This window comes from Mesoplodon mirus (assembly GCF_964341445.2).
Source record: "Mesoplodon mirus genome assembly, chromosome: X".
In the NCBI taxonomy this organism is placed as follows: domain Eukaryota; kingdom Metazoa; phylum Chordata; class Mammalia; order Artiodactyla; family Ziphiidae; genus Mesoplodon; species Mesoplodon mirus.
The window spans coordinates 40,778,361-40,791,876 of record NC_138981.1 but is presented as its reverse complement, the minus strand read 5'-3'; the positions used below and the strand labels follow the sequence as shown (position 1 = coordinate 40,791,876).

The 13,516-nt window shown below is 42.6% G+C and overlaps 1 protein-coding gene across 1 annotated transcript in view; it reads right to left on the bottom strand.

Annotated features, from left to right (window-relative positions):
- Positions 1 to 13,516, bottom strand: part of MAOA (monoamine oxidase A) — a 72,358-nt gene that overhangs the window by 24,391 nt on the left and 34,451 nt on the right. The gene's annotated exons all lie outside the window — the stretch shown is intronic.

The following is a 13,516-nucleotide window of genomic DNA, read 5'->3' as shown; positions in this document are numbered from 1 at the left end:
ATGAGTTTGGCCAATCACACACTCTCAGAGGACTCTGACCCTGCAATGGGTGACCCAAGCACAGAAGAAAGTTGACTCTGGGTTCTCCTTCCCCATGGCAGCATGCTGAGCAGATGCTTCCTGCTATAAAGACCATGGTTGTGGTTCCTGCCCCTAAATTGCTAGAGTTTCCCTGGTCTCTGCCCATTCCCAAGTGTGGCCCTTTAGCCTCCCATTGATTTTGTGGACCCTCTGATATCCTTTCAGTAAATCCTCTCTTGTGAGCCTGAGTTGGTTTCTATTGCTTGGTACCAAAACCTCCAACACAAAGACAGCTAATTATTAGCGGCCATTTACTTCATTTCAGTTGTGTGACAGGCACTGTGATACTGTGAGGGGAGGGTGAATCCTTAGGAAAAGAGAGCATGTCTAGATAGTTTCTAAGACTTTATTCCCTTTTTTTTTTTTTTTTTTTTTTTTTGGTCTCACCGCACAGCTTGCAGGATCTTAGCTCTCTGACCAGGGATTGAACCTTTCCCCTCTGCAGTGGAAGCACAGAGTTCTAACCACTGGACTGCTAGGGAATTCCCTTTATTTCCTAATTTAATTCCTTTTTCTTTAAAACATCCTGTAAACCTTCCTAAGGTGAAAACATTGTCTATTAATACAATTTTCCACAAGATTTTGATTTTATCAAATAGAAACATATTCAATATTTGTAGAAAGGCTACTGTGTGCACTGAACAATATTAAGAGCTGGATTTTAAAAAAAGGGCTAAAGCAAAACTCCTGACCATCAAGGTAGGGACATGAGACATAAGAGCATTTGCATTCATGTGCGCACATTCATACACACACACTCCAACTGAGTAAGAATATATGGCAGATATTAAGTGACAAAGAAGTAATTTTCTCTTCCACAGTAGCAAATTCAAATAACCTTGGCAGATTATGTGACCTGATTTCTTATCTGAAAATGCTATGCTGCAGTGCTCCAATATAACTTTTTAAGACTCCAAATCCTTTATCATCATCACTACCACCATCACCGCCATTATTACTAACATTTATTGCGATCTTTTTCCATGCCTGGTACTGGCCTAAGCTCTTCATGTGCGTTATCTCATGTAATGCTCACCCCAACCCTCTGGAGGCAAGAACTATTAATATTCCCATTTTATAAATGAGGAAACTAAAGCCCAGGGATATTATCTAGAAAACAGTAGGACAGAGATTTCCTGCTCCCAAAACCCTTGTTTATAAACCTTGAGATTTCCAGCTTCCTATATGGTTGATGGAATGTTGAGATAGCTTTGTCCTAGAGACATCTTAAACTTCCTGATTAAAAGAAAAAGAACTTTGAAATGTGAAACTTATAAATCGTCCACACATCTTTTATGTTTCTAAGGAATAAACAAGGAAACTAAGAAGCTCTGGGGTAACAGGGTCAACTTTGGAAAATGCAGAAGCATGTTCTGAGAGAAACAGGCAGACACAAAAATAACTAGGGAGAGGAGAGAGACTGGGTTAAGTAATAGATCACGGGCAGCCTTCAGAACAGTTGGTTCTTGTTATAATTCTTCCCTTAATTGAAATCGGGAAAAACCTATATGTTCCTTATGTTCAAGTAATAGTCTCATACCAAAGTGATCTTTGCTTTGAAAAAAATTGTTTAAAAAAACCTTCAATATGCTTAATCATCTGGGGACATTAAGTACTATAAATAAAATTCAACAAAATGTGTCCCACATTCCCAATGAACTTCTTCATGGGATGATACCAACCAGAATATGATTTCACACAAGGTCCTAAAGACCCCATGATCTGAGCTTTGATAAACAAAGAGAGGTGGCAGGAGAGGTGAAGAGTTCAGGGAAAGAGAAAGGTCTAGCCTGGCAATCTTTTTTAGAAATGGGAGCCATGGAATATTTTAAAGAAGATCATAAAGGCCCACCATGACATTAATTTTTATGCTGTTGACAGAGGCACCAAGTTGATAAAAGGATTTCATGAGTGTTTCACTCTTAGCATGCTGTTTTTGGTTTTTCTACTCTTTTTTGGGGGGGGGCTACGTTGGGTCTTTGTTGCTGCGTGGGCTTTCTCTAGTTGCGGCGAGCGGGGACTGCTCTTTGTTGAGGTGCGTGGGCTTCTCACTTTGGTGGCTTCTCTTGTTGAGGAGCACGGGCTCTAGGCGAACGGGCTCAGTAGTTGTGGCTCGCAGGCTCTAGAGCGCAGGCTCAGTAGTTGTGGCGCACGGGCTTAGTTGCTCCGCGGCATGTGGGATCTTCCCGGACCAGGGCTCAAGCCCGTGTCCCCTGCATTGGCAGGTGGATTCTTAACCACTGCACCACCAGGGAAGCCCTGGCTTCTCTACTTTTATTCCACAGAAAAATCTAAGTTTGCTAAAGAAATGCATGTATGTGGGAACAGGCACGTACCTCTTCCTTTCTCACAAGCTCCTGGAATGCTTATTTCCTCCATGGCCTGCGTCTAAACTAAACAACTCAAGACTACTTTTTGCATGTGTAAATCTCTAAAGTAGGGCAATGGGAGGGCCTGGAGATGGCTCTTGGCTGCGTGAGAACTGCTTGCGAACAGACCTTCTCAGTATCTTAAGTGTGGTTCTAGTTTTCTCACAAAAGTGTCAGCTGTTTTGCAATCCTAAACCACTTCTCAGCAAGAAATGCCTTTAAGACCTAAGAGTGTGAGGCAGGATCTCCTGGAATACTTCTACATGGCTACTGCTCTCTAAAAATAAAAATTAAAAAAAAATCTTGGGTAAAAGTCAAGTTCCATTTTGTGCCTATAATATGAAACCTCCCTACCCTTACTAAGTGGCCTTTAATCTCTAAAATGTCTTTGACACAGCAGAAGTTGATGTCGAGTAGAATACAGTGTCCCTGGAACTGTGCCCCAAATACTTAAGCTCCTTTGAGAAACCACACCTTCAATCTACCAGTGTTCATAATAAAGGGAGACTATTGCCAGGAGAGGACAGTTTTTTTTTTAATTTAATTTTTTTTATTTCTTGGATGCCCGCCCAATTAGGGCAAGGGGAGGGCGTTCTTAACACACTGATGCTACTGAGCAAGCTATTTTATGATATTAACATTTTATTATGAAATATGCCATATATGATAAAAATAGATAGCTTAAAGAGGAATAATAGAAATGAACAACCATGTGCACACCATCCAATTTGAGAAGCGTGATATCACCAGAAATTTAGAAGTACACCATGTGCTTCTCCCCATCACGTCCAGCTCCCTCTGCACAAGAGGGAGCCACTGTAGTGAATTTTGTGTTTACCATTCCTTTTCTTTTCTTCCATCTGCCCTGTATACATACGTAGATGATACACTGCTTTGTTTTGCCTATTTTTGAGCTTTACATAAATGGACTAAGACACACACTAATGTCCATTGTGGAGCAGTGAAAATGAATAAACTGTGAACAACACCAATCAACATGGATGTATTGATATCTTTAAAATATGTTGGTGCAGGAATTCCCTGGCAGTCCAGTGGTTAGGACTCGGCACTGTCACTACCGGGGCCCCAGGTTCAATCCCTGGTTGGGGACTAAGATCCCACAAGCCGTGCAGCATGGCAAAAAAAAAAAATGTTGGTGAAAGAAGCAAGTCAAAGAATACATGTAGTATGAGTCCATTTATATAAAGCTCAAAAATAAAGAGAGGATAGTTTGTGGCTCCCACATCATTCTTTGTTGTTGGTCCTATAAGATAAGCCAGCAAGTAGCATTCACTGATTGGCATGTTGGAGAATTTCAGCTCTCTGTACTTTTATAGTTTAGTTAAACAAAAGGAAATGAGTGTTGGGACTTCCCTGGTGGAGCAGTGGTTAATAATCCACCTGCCAATGCAGGGGACACAGGTTTGAGCCCTGGTCCGGGAAGATCCCACATGCCGTGGAGCAACGAAGCCCACGCGCCACAACTACTGAGCCTGCACTCTACAGCCCGCAAGCCACAACTACTGAAGCCCGTGCGCCTAGAGCCCATGCTCCGCAACAAGAGAAGCCACCGCAGTGAGAAGCCCGCGTGCAGCAATGAAAAGTAGCCCCTGCTCACCACAACTAGAGAAAGTCCGCGTGCAGCAATGAAGACCCAACGCAGCCAAAAATAAATAAATAAATAAATAAATAAATAAATAAATAAATAAATAAATAAATTTATATATTAAAAAAAAGGAAATGAGTGGTATTAAAGAATATCATAGGCCAGGGAGGAAAGCTGCCAAATATTTTTCTTTAATCATCTTGAAAATAAACAGATATGTTCTGCATCGATTTAGGAACATGTCTGCCCAACCCATATGAATCCCTTGGCACCCTTCTAGTCCCACTGTTTTGTGACAGGCCTGTAAGAGAAATCTTTTGGTGGTTTATTTTCTATAGTTCATAACAACGCTTTAAATAAAGAAATCATCTAAAAAGAGACCCATTAAATAATATCGTGTTGTATTAGTAGTTAAAAAAATCATCTTCTTCCTCTTTCCATATGCAGGTAGACAAACTCTTTTCAAACATTATACATAGTGCTACTTTACCCAGAAGAAGCCATCATAATCGACATGGAAGCATCTATCCTATCTTTTTTTCTTTTTTTTTGGCCATGTCACAAGGCTTGTGGGATCTTAGTTCCCCAGGGACCAGGGATTGAACCTGGGCCCTCCACAGTGAGAGTGCCGGAGTCCTAACCACTGGACTACCAGGGAATTCCCATATCCTATCTTAATGTATTGGTTCTCCCAAGTAGCCATCTGGTTCCTCTGTTCTTCTTTGCAAGACCCTTTCTTCTCTCATCTACTGACTCCCCTGGGGTCTGATCCTCAGCCTTCCTTGGCCCACCCATTTACCTGGGGAACTCATCCATCGCCTGGATTTATTATTATTATATTTGCACAGTCTCATGGTTTGCATTTTTCATGCCTCTGCTCCCTCTACCTCTCACACAACTTCAAGAGCTAGTAGCACATTCCTAAGTTCATGACCTGATTTTCATCTTATGCTCAGTCCCCTCTCTTAGGACTTGTACAGCTAAAACAATTGAGTTGTGCAATCTCATCCCTGGAAAAAGAGAACCATTACATTCGGGTATAAATAATGCCATAACATCAGAATAAAAGGTTTCAAATGCATTGTCATGCCATCTTTCCCAAGGGACTCTAGGTATATACAGACATTACAAACAAACCATTTAATATAGAAATAATATGAGTTCTTCTGGATGCTCTTGGGTAAAGATAACTGAGAGGGCATTGAAAAAAATATTTTTCCTCTTTCACAAATGCCATTAACTCAGGAGAACTAGGCAGTTAGAAAAAAGATGAAAATATTACACTGGGAGGATGAGCGGCTGTTTTTCTTTAACAGCTTTATTAAGATATCATTCACATACTCTATAATCCATCCATTTGAAGTGTACAATACAATGCTTTTTAGTATATTCACAGAGTTGTGAAACCATCACCACAGCTAATTTTAGAACATTTTCATCACCCCAAGAAGGAACCCTTACTCATTAAAAGTCACTCTCCATTCTCTCCTACCCCATTTTGAAGAACTGCCAAACTATTTTGCAAAGCAGCCGCCGCCCTTTTACATTCCCACCAGCAATGTATGAAGGTTCCAATATCTCCATATCCTAGTCGACACTTGTTATTGTCTGTCTTTCTGATTCCAGTCATCCTGGTGGATGCAAAGTGGTATATCATTGCGGTTTGGACTTGCATTTCCCTGATGATTATTGATAGCCAAAAGTCAAATCTGGCTTGGTGAGTGGAAGGTCATATTGTTGAGCCCATACATTGTCTCTGGCCTTGATGCCATGGCCACTTTGTATGTGGGCCCACTGAGCAAGTGATAGTGGAAACAGATGGTGTGATGGCTTTGTACTGTGTCAACTTGTTCAGGCTGAACTGGATTTCCCGCAGTTTTCTTTCCTATATATTTCTGGTTAGGTTCACAAGAGAGATTCTTATGGGAAATTTAGAGAGTAAAAGTGAAGCAGCCACTCATTTTGTAGTTCACACACATTATTGCTGATTTTCATGGCATGAGATAGCATCTGGGCCTGCAACTACTCCACCCTTCTGGGATCCTCCTTCAGCTTCTACAACTCCTAGGCCTGGTATATGTATTTAGGGTCCTGGCTTCTGCAAGACATCCACAGTGTCAAGATCAGAGGCAACAAAGACTGACCTGGACTCCAGCTCACACTTGTGGGTTCCAGCTTGTTCTTGCCTTCCTCCATCATACATCTATCTTCCCTTCCTGACTGCCTGCCCTTCAAGCTCCAGCATCAGATGCAAAGACAAGAGCCTTACAAAGACTCCCACAATTAGGTAAGGCCAAATCCCTACAATAAATCCTTTAATAGTTTTGCTTATCTCACTGAACTTTGACTGATTATCCTAAGGATGGATCATCTTGCACCTGATTATTAAAGCTTACTCTGCAGCAGATGGCCAATGGTCAGCATTCAACATGGGACACAAGGGCAACCCCAGCCAGTGAGGGACAAGGATAAATTATCTCAGCTTCTCTGTTCTTCATGGGGCAATTCTTTGGCACATTCCACACAGTTCCTCAGGGAGAACTAGGGGGAATTGAGCCTCAGTTGCCCACAGCTATAACAACTCATTAACCCTTTATTGGCATTTATTCCCTTCCCTCCTATAACACTGTCTTCAGGCTCTATATCTGGAGGTTGGTAAAGTGCTATATTGAGATCCCTTGGATATTCTGAGTGATATACACTCCTATAGAGAGTCTGGGGGGAAATGTGTCTTATACGGAAGTCTACGTAAGTTGCTATTGGTGTTTGATGTGTATAGCCCTTGAGTGGAATAGCTGAGACATTAGAGGGTAGGTGGACAGACCCTTTTGAGAACTTTTTCTTTGGGGACCTAGAGTTTTTAGGGAAAGGTACTCTTCACTGTTACCAGATTTGATCTAGAAAGATCAGTATCACTCTCTAGTGAGAATGAAGGGCCTTTGGTCCCGGTAGAGTAGTGGTTCTCAACCAGGAGTGATTTTGCTCCCCAGTTTATATTTGGCAATGTCTGGAGAAAGTTTGCGTTGTCACAACTGGATGGGGGATGCTGCTAGATATCCTACAATGCACAGGACAGCCCCATTACAACAAAGAATTATCCAGTTCCAAAAGTCAATAGTGCCCTGGTTGAGAAACCCTGCTGTAGAGTAACATATAAATGTGAGTGAGTATCACTAACTTTTCTGGAATCCTACCCTTTCCATTTGCAAGATTCCTGGATTTGTAGCAGAAGTTGCCTCAGAATAACTCAGGGTGCAGGGTGTAGGGATCCTGCTGTCAGGCCTACTAAATTAGGGGTGTGTGGCCAGGCTATCTATGTTTTTAACAAATTCCAGGTAATCCTAATGTTCACTAAAGCTTGGGTCTTATCACATAATAGTGTTTGTAAAAAATTCCTCTTATTCATTTAGCTATGCATGTTGTCAAATTGTTTGAATGAAGAAAAGTAAAAATAAAAATACCTACACCATTTCTTTTTAATCCTTATCTTTATTAAACTTCAAAAAAGACTAAATGAAATGGGGACTTCCCTGATGGTCCAGTGGTTAAGACACTGCACTCCCAATGCAGGGGGCCCGGGTTCAGTCCCTGGTCAGGGAACTACAGCCTGCATGCTGCAACTAACAGAGCCCACATGCCACAACTAAAGGAGCCCACATGCCGCAACTAAGACACAGCTCAGCCAAATAAATAAATAAATATTTTTAAAAAATTTTAAAAAAAGACTAAAGGAAATGATGATTTTTGTTATGGTTGTCCATTTTCTTCATTAATATTTATTTCCTCTTAAATCTTTTTCTTAAAAAATCATTTAGGGGGCTTCCCTGGTGGTGCAGTGGTTGAGAGTCCGCCTGCCGATGCAGGGGACGCGGGTTCGTGCCCCGGTCTGGGAGGATCCCACATGCCGCGGAGCGGCTGGGCCTGTGAGCCATGGCCACTGAGCCTGTGCGTCCGGAGCCTGCGCTCCGCAATGGGAGAGGCCACAACAGTGAGAGGCCCGCGTACCGCAAAAAAAAAAAAAAAAAAAAAAAAAAATCATTTAGGGCTTCCCTGGTGGCGCAGTGGTTGAGAGTCCGCCTGCTGATGCAGGGGACACGGGTTTGTGCCCCGGTCCGGGAAGATCCCACATACTGCGGACCGGCTGGGCCCGTGAGCCATGTCTGCTGAGCCTGTGCGTCCGGAGCCTGTGCTCCGCAACGGGAGAGGCCACAACAGTGAGAGGCCCATGTGCCGCAAAAAAAAAAAAAAAAAAAAAAAAAAAATCATTTAGTTACTTTACTCTTCTTCCTTACATTTTTGATTTTACTATGCCTGGATTCCATGTCTGATTTCTCTTGCTTTTCACTGCTCCAAGGTAAAATCTTGTGATCATAGTAAGTGAGATGCATCACAGGGTGGTACATTTGGACAGCTTTTGATAAATTTAGCAAGTTCACTATGTCTTTGAAGATATTCAGAGGTCCACATTATATATGTATTAAGTTTTTAATATATATGTAGGTGTACAGTAGGCATACCTTTGTTTTATTATGCTTCACTTTACTGCACTTCACAGATGCTGTGTATTTTTTTCTTTTTTTTTACAAATTGAAGGTTTATGGCAATCCTGTGTTGTCAGATGATGGCTAGCACTTTTTAGCAAAAAAATATTTTTAAATTAAAGTACGTACTTTTTTTATACATAATGCTCTTGCACACTTAATAGACTACAGTATAGTGTAAATATAACTCTTATATGCACTGGGAAACAAATTTGTGCGGCTCACTTTATTGTGATATTCACTTTATTGCAGTGGTCTAGAACCGAACCCGCAATATCTCTGAGGTATGCCTGTGTGTGTGTGTGTGTGTGTGTGTGTGTGTGTGTGTGTGTGTGTAATTTGTTTAAACCCAACTGGTACCTGGCAGAGGCAGAGTTCATGTCTTCATGCTTTTGGTTCAGGCTTCCCCAGCCCCTACCTCTGTGCCTCAGTCTCCATGTTAGAAAGATTGGACCTGCAGTGCCACTGAACTGGATCCTCCATCGAGAGCCTATTAGGATGTGCTTCTAGGCCTGGAGGTTGTAGGCATGAGTGAATATTGATCTGAGAGAGACATGGTCCCAAAGATCTCACCTAGCTGCCTAGGTTGGAAACCACTTCCGCTTCCTTTGATGCACTAGAGCACTTTGTTCATTGCCCATGGCACTTTGCCCTTTTCTACAATGTATTAAACGAAATTAAGTACATGTCTTACCTTCTGGACTAGTCTCAACACACCTGAGAAGAAGGACTACACCTCATTTCCTACATTGCCTTGTAAATACCAAGGTTCTAAGAAATGCTTATTAAATGAAGGAATAAAAAGAAGAGTGGAATTCTTGCTTTTTTATAGCCCATCTCATATCACATCTAGTTCCCCCAGGCCCCAGAAAGGGTCCAATCTCTTTCTACACAAATGACCCCCTCTTTTCCCACCTCAGACAAGACCTTCGAATGAATGCCAATTTTGCACAGATTTTTCCTTATCAATTCACAGGCATACCTTTTCTAAAATAGCCATAATCAATATTACCATCAAATTTACTAGAATGCACTATGTGTAAGGTGTGAAGGGAAGAGAAAGATGGGAGACTCACTTTCTTAGGGAACCTAAATCCCTAAAACCATTTTCTATGTTTGCATTTCTCACTCTGATCTTTCTGGGTGCTATATGAAAATGAGTTCCATGGTCATAAATCTGGGGAATCCTGGTTTATAGTTAAAGAGCTTTTTTTAAAAAAATTGCTGGTCCTCATAAGACTCCTAATTTGCTAATGGACATCTTGGCTCTCAAAGACAGGATTAGAATGTGGAGCACTTGCAAAATTTATCTGACCAACAAACCTCCTCTTTTGCAAAGCACTTTTGGGATTAATATCGCTTGGAAAATATTCCCTTAGGCATGCTTTCTTCATATTCTGGCTAGCACTGGTAGGGGCCTGAGAGAACACAGGAAAACATAGGCTAGAAAGAAGACCTACAATAACCAGAATATTTTCCAAATGCTACAAATGGGAATAAATTCTCACACATACCTCTCCTGCACAAAAGGGTACATCATCCCACAATACTGAGTCAAATAGGAGAAATCAAATGAAGTTGTTAGGGGAACCACTGACCGAAACTGCCTGCCCTGGCCAGGCACCATAGTAACCACTTGCATGAGTTATCTTACAGCAGGAGGTCCTGGTAAGGAACGCAGAACTAACAAGCTACCACCAACTAGAAGAATTCGGGAAAGGTCAAAAGGAGAGAGGAAATGACAGTCCACATGGCCTACCATCTTCCCAGAATCCTTCTCGCTGGAATCCATCTTGGCTGAGTGATGCACACGCCACCAGGAAGGACCCTGAGTCAGAATGATTAGCCAGAGACAACCGGAAATGAAGCCCATTACCATAAAACCCAAGACTGCGAGCCATGTGGCAGATCAGTTCTCCTGGGTTCCTTTACCCTCCTGCTCTTGGCCCGGCGCCCCTTCCCAATAAAGTCTCTTGCTCTGTCAGCACATAAGTCTCCTTGGACAACTCATTTCCGAGTGTTAGACAAGAACCCACTCTTTGGCCCTGGAAGGAGTCCCCCTTCCTGCAACAAAATCACTTGTACGTCTAGCTAAAACTGCAAGTGCTTTGTGCTGAGTCTCAGGTCTGGGCTCTGCCCCCTTGGAACAGGGCAGTACAGAGGAAAAATACATCAGAGCAGGTGGAGAGGGTCCAGGGCAAAGCAAACTTCTTGCCAGAGAGGCTGTTAACTGAGAGCATTCACTTTGTGTATCCCAGTGACTGGGTAGATGCAGCCCTGCCCCTCTACTGGATGGAGTTACCTCGGTGATGGCTCATGCGATCACGATGGTAGAGATGTGATAAGGGCTTGCACTGGGAGGGAGGGTGGACCAGCAGCCATAAGACTCTTAGCACAATCTTCCCAACATTGGACATCAGAAAAGTATTTTTTAATACACTACAGATTGGGGGAAAGTCACAGATACTCAGGACTTCTTGGGTGGGTGCCCAAATAATTATGTAGATTAGCGAGTGACTGCACCCATGTCTGTGTCTCAGGGTTTCCTTTTATCACTTGCTGCTGGTCAGGAAGTGCGAGCCAGTAGTGATTTCCTCCCATGTCTCTAAAGCCTGATGCTTTTTTCAGAGACATTTATCTGTTGGATATGGCTGTGGAAACTAGGCCACTGGGTACTTTGGCAAACACACAAAATTAAATCTCGGCCTGAGGTTCACTGTGTATCGTTTGAGTCTGACAAATTACATGAGAGCTATGGGAATGAAAGCAAACAGACTAATAGTTCGGTAATTATTTTCTTTGTGTGAAAAACCTGATATGAGTAAAGTCTTTTAAATGAAAAGGACCCAGTTCAGCAGCTTTTGGGATCAAAGTGTTGATTACATTTAACTATAATTAACACTTAAATTTTCTGTGATTCCACCTAGAATTTTCTTCTTCTAGTTGCACTAAACCCAAGCACAAGGCAAAAAATAAAATGAAGTGCTATGAAAACAATACTGGGCTGTTCAGATATAAAGTATCAACATTATTTCCATTATTTGTCTTGTCAGTTCCAAGTTCTGTGTCTGCTAAGGTTAATTATCAACTAGGCTTTCACATCTGTCTGTCGTCTGTCTGTCTGTCTCTGTCTCTTTCTCACTCACTTCTGTAGGACCTTGAACCAAATACTTGCATTCTTACAACTTTCTCCTATCTCTAAAGTAAGAATAACTGTCCCTAAAACTCTGAGATCCACTAGGTTTTCAAAAGGTATTCGTTCACTGAGTTTGATACACAAGTGAAAAAGCTTGGAGTCCACACCTGAGACAGAAGGCTATATAGTAGCATCGATCTTCTTAAGTGGCAGGACAGGGCGATGACAGGAAAGACTTTCTGGCAGGGTCAGTGGGACAAGAGAACTTCCCTTCTTCAGGAGGCCCAGAATGGACACGATATGGGATTTGAAACTGAGCAGGACCCTGTGGGGGGGTCCTCCCTGTAACAAATCCTTTCCATGGCTCCATTTCTACTTCGTAGGAAATAGGCTTCATTCAGCCTCCTAGACCTTCCCTAAGTTCCAAAGGGCAGATTCAAACAGTTGCTAACCAGGGAAGGAAGGGGGATGCAGAAACAAAGGAGGAGCAGCCAAGAAACAATAGTGCATACTGAACCTGCGCTCTAGAGCCCGCGAGCCACAACTACTGAGCCTGTGTGCCACAACTACTGAAGTCCGTGCACCTAGAGCCCGTGCTCCACAACAAGAGAAGCCACCGCAATGGGAAGACCGCGCACCACAACGAAGAGTAGCCCCCGCATGCTGCAACTAGAGAAAGCCCGCATGCAGCAACGAAGACCCAACACAGCCAAAAATAAAATAAATGAATAAATAAATTATATATATGTTAAAAAAAAAAGAAACAATAGTGCAGCGATGAAAGCAGGGTCCTGGTTCCTGCTCAAGGAATATACATAACAATATCTTTGAGTGCTTCTGCAGGAACTAAGGTCCCCACCCAGGTGGAGGATGGTAACTTCAGGCTGAGCACGAGATTCCCGGAGCACTGCCCTGTTTCCTCACCACCCACCCATCAGGAGAAAGTCACACACCCTGCAGCCCTCACTCTAAATTTTGCCTATGAAAGCTTCTACCCGAAAACCATTGGGGAGTTCGGGATTTTTGAGCATGAGCCACCATTCTCCTTGTTTGGCCCTGCCATCAACCTTTCTCTGCCCCAAACTCCGACGTTTCAGTTTGTTTGGCCTCACCGTGCATTGGGCCCTGGAACTTGCGTTTGGTAACAGATTCATAGGACATTAGGGGGTTTTTAAAGGTTTCAACTATTAGAAGGCTACTCTGCAAAAGTTTATGATTAAGCCTTTGGGTTGGGGTATTTGGGTGTGTGCTCTGAGGTGGGAGTAGGGGCTACAGAGGGAGGAAGTAGAAAGCAAGGACGGGGGAGGCTGGGGGAGATATGAACCTCAAACTGGCAACTACATTCTAACCTGAAAGGTCAGAACCTCTAGGAGTTGCGTAATCACAGAGACTAGAGCAGTTTCTCTTGAGGAAGCTGCTTTTATGTTTCATTCTATTCACAGGGTTCTTTTTGCCGTTAACCAAAATGCCAGGGCCCCACTTGAGGAGGTGATCGAAAAGTTCCACAGCCTCAGTGAGAGAAATGCTTTGTGTCTGACCTAATCCCCTTTCTATGCTGCCAGTGAAGGCCAGTCCAAGGCAGGAGGGTGACTTTAGACTACTTCTCAATGAATGGCTAGAAAATGCCTTCTGTAGTGAATTACTTCCTATTAAAAATGAATGAAAGGAAGATGAAAAGCATTCTGTGGATGGTAGCACAGCAACATGAATGTACTTAATGTCGCTGAATTGTCCACTAAGTATGGTTAAGATGGTAACTTTTATGTCTATTTTATCACAATTA